Here is a 4,183-nt window from a genome sequence, read left to right as displayed (position 1 = left end):
CGACCTCGATTATCGAGGTTGTCAATATGATTTTCCAAGGTCCGGACTCGCTGCTCGAGAGTCCGGACCTGATCCCCGGCCGATTGAGCGGTTGTCTCCGAGGTCGCGGCCTTTAGCTCCGCCCCTCCGACTCGGCTTTGAATTTCTTCAATTTCACGGTCGTGCTTCTGCAGCGCGGCCGAGAGCGACTCCCAACGATTTCTGGATTCGACGATAAAGGCATCGATCTTCGAGTCAAGCTTGGAAAGCATTTCTGCAAGACTTGCTACTGTAGGTAAGTTCCTCGGGGCGGCTGTGGACGCCTCTGCTGCAGCTGTAGAGTGTGGGGGAGGGGTTCCTGCTTGCTGAGAGCCTCGGGCTCCTTTCCCTTTAGTCATTTTAACTTAGGATAAAGTTGCTTAAATGTAATATTAACAACTAATTGAGTTACTAAACTATTATAAATGATTTATAAATGATTTGGTGAGCTTGGTAGGGGGTAGGTGACCCACTGTGCCCAAGTCTTGGGAGGAGCACTATAGACTCAGTCTTACTGGGTCGCCGCCATCTTCGATCCCCGCATCTCATAATTTTATAGACTTCTTTCAGGTCTCCCCTCAGCCTCCACCAGTCCAGAGAAAGCAACCTTAGTTTCTCTAGCCTCACCTTTATAGCTCTTACTCTCTAATTCAGACAGCATTCTAGTTAACCTCTTCTGCACTTTCTACAAAGCCGCAATATCTTGAAATCATAGTTTACCTTCGTTTTATCAGCTATCTTCTTTCTTGAAAAATAATTTTATCAGCATTGAAAAGCCAGTGATACAGACTGCAGTCTGTATGTAGTCTCTGTACAAATAATGTGGCCATTTATCTATACTTGTAATTAATTAACAAGCACAAATTATACTTATATGTAGTTGGGATATAATTTCTGCCATTCCATGGGACAGAAATCAAGGCCAAGTTAGAGAGTTTGCTTGGAACAAGAACAGAAGAAAAGTTTTATACATTTACATAAAAGGAGCTGAAGTTTGTGGGCAACCCATAAATGGGAAAGCATATGGGCAAATTCAACCTGTAAATTCGGGGCCCAGCCGTTCGCTTGCTCATTACTGGTCTGACAGCATCTGCTATAATTTTATAGGCTGCAGAAGAGGTAGTAGGAAGCTCACCTGACCATGGTCTGAGTGGATAATTAATGCCCGATTAAGGTCCTCATCATAATGCTGTTCTGTATTAACAGGTGACATGAGAGTCACAGGTCCAAAGTATATCTCAACCGTGTAAGTTCCTAGCTAGAGTAGTTGGCGTCTTCCCAGCATTCCTCTATCAATGAGAAACTGCCCCACCTGCAGTTCAGCCTCCCCATTTTCACTTCCCCTGTTGCCCAGTGAAACATTCCCCACTTGACCCAAGATCAACCCTCCTCTTCACCGCATTCTGTCAGGATTACAGCCACTTCCTTGTCTTACGTGAAAGGCCAGCAGTGGCCTACATGAAGTATCAGCAAGTGGCCTGCACTCCTCCTCAGTGCTTTTAACAGAGGAATTAATCACTTTGTGTCATCTCCATCTGAAAAACCTTTAGTTAAAAATCACTGTGTACAACATTATTTTATTTCTATTCAGCATGACATGAGCTGGCAAACTGTGTGTGAGTAAACTGCATTGCAGTGACATCTTTTTATACCTCCTTGCCAACTTTGTGATTGATGAAGGAGATGACGGGGTTTGTAGGTTGATAATTTATCTGTCCTGTTTTTAAGAATTATATCGGAATGCTTTCAAAGTCCTGAAAAAGATGTTTCACGAGCTGAATTGGCTGATGCAGGAGATATATACTTATGATCAAAGTACTTTTATCAAAATGAAGTTTATTTTAAGCAAGGTAATGTCATAATCAGTTCTTAGCATGTTGAATATGACTACTTCGAGGATTTCCACACTCGCAGTGTCTATCTCACACTGATTTATCATGACAAGCCAAATGCTACTCTGTGGGAAGCAGCTGAAGAACTGCCGAGTCAGACATTACAGTCAATGTTCCATCAACTACTCCAACAGTGCATTGTATTAGAGGCTCTTTTTTTGATCATTTATTCAGAGGATGTGGGCTTTGCTGGTAAGGCCAACATTTATTGCCCATCTGGAGTTACCTTTGAAAAAAATGGTAGTGAACTGCCTTCTTAAAATGATGCAGTGTATTTGCTCAGGGTAAACACATAATGCTGTTAGGGAGGGAGTTCTAGGATTTGCTCACAGTGACAGTGAAGGAATTTTCAAGGATGGTAAGTGTCTTAGAAGACACTTTGCTGCCCTTGTCCTAATAGGTAGTAGTGATTCTGGGTGTTGGAAGGTGCTGTCTAAGAAGCCTTGGTGAATTTCTGCAGTGCACCTTTTGGATGGTACGGTTGCTACAGAACATTGGTGGTAGAACGAGTGATTGTTGGTGTGGTGCAAATTCAGCAGCCTACTTTGCCCTGAATGATGTCAAGCTTCCTGAGTGTTGTTAGAGTTGCACTCATTCAGTCGAGTGGGGACTGTTCTATCACACTCCTAACTTGGCTCTTGTAGATGGTGGGCAGGCTTTGGGGAGTCAGGAAGTGAGTCACTCAATACAGGATTCCAAGCCTCTGACCTATTCTTGTAGCCACTATATTTATATGGATTGTCCAGTTCAGTTTCTGGTCAATAATAACCCCCTGTAGTGGGATATTTAGTTATGGTCATGTCATTGAGTGTTAAAGGGCAACTGTGGGCCAACATTGTCTTGTTTGAGATGAACATGTGCACCATACAGATGGTGGGCAATTTTATTTTTCAGCCTAAACTTGAATGTTGTTTGGGTTTTGCTGCCTTTGGACACAGATGGCTTCAGTATCTGATGGTGAACAGTGTGCAATCATTTGCAAACCTTCCCATTTTTGATCTAATGGTCATTGATTAAACAATTGAAGATGGTTGGACCCAGGAGACAACCCTGGGGAACTCCTGCAGAGATGTCCTGGAGCTGAGGTGATTGACTTCCAACAATGACAATTACTTTCCTTTGTGCCAGGTATGACTTCCATCAGCAGAGGGGTTTCTGTCCATATGAGAATCACGGATACATGAAGTAAAGAGGTCCTTTCGCCCATCAGGCAGATACTACTAAAATTATACCTCTACCTATACTAGTCCCACTTTCCCATAACCTTGAATGTAATGACACGTCAAAAACTTATCTAAAAGGTTGTAAGGTTTCCCTTCTCAACTACCATCCAAAGCAGTGAATTCCAGAATCTCACCACCCTCTGTGTTAAAAAGATTTTCCTCAACTCCCCTCTAAACCTTCTGTCTTTCAATTTAAATTTTCAGCCCCTTGTTATTGATCACTCAACTAAGGGAAACAGCCCTTTTCTATTCACTCTGCTCCTCATAATCTTATACACTTCTAGCAGATCCTCCCTCAATTTTTTCTGCTCCAAAGAAAACAACCAAAGCTTATTCAGCCTCTCTTCACAGCTCCAATGCTCCCATCCCAAGCAACATTCTGGTGAATCTCTTTTATAGTTCCCTCCAGTGAAATCACATCCCCCTTATAATGTGACCCAGCTGTGGCCTAACCAAGGTTTTGTACAGCAGCAACTCAATCTCCCTGATCCTATATTATATGCCACAACCTATAAGGGCAAGTGTCTCTTATGCCTTCTTATCTATCTTATTAACCTGTCCTGCCATCTTCTGGATGAGCACCCCAAACTCCCACCCCAAGAGGGCACCACGGTGGCACAGTGGTTCATACTGCTGCCTCACAGCACCCAGTTTGATTCCATCTTGAGCAACTGTCTGTGTGGAGTTTGCACATTGCCCTTGCATCCTCCTTTCCAACTCACCACTAAATGGGCAGATCTCAGGAGCCATTATGAGATGAGGTAAAATAATATTCCACTTGTCGATTGAAGACTTTACAAGGAAAAGTTCTCATTAATTAAAACCCATTCGCTGTATTTAAATTCCTCCAACTATTTAATCCATTATAAAATCATTTAATTCAATGTTTAGTCCCTTGTAAAACTAAGCATTTGTATTCAGTGCTCCATATGAAAAACCTTATCATCAGTTGGAGCTGTCAGTCAGAGTGTGAACAGACAACCATCCTGCTGTAATAATATGTTGTGGAATCAATAATGCAGCATAAATCCTACAATGGTAGTATCCAAG

This window comes from Chiloscyllium plagiosum, chromosome 32, assembly GCF_004010195.1.
Source record: "Chiloscyllium plagiosum isolate BGI_BamShark_2017 chromosome 32, ASM401019v2, whole genome shotgun sequence".
NCBI lineage: Eukaryota > Metazoa > Chordata > Chondrichthyes > Orectolobiformes > Hemiscylliidae > Chiloscyllium > Chiloscyllium plagiosum.
The sequence above is the reverse complement of the archived record's forward strand: the minus strand, read 5'-3'. Positions refer to the sequence as shown.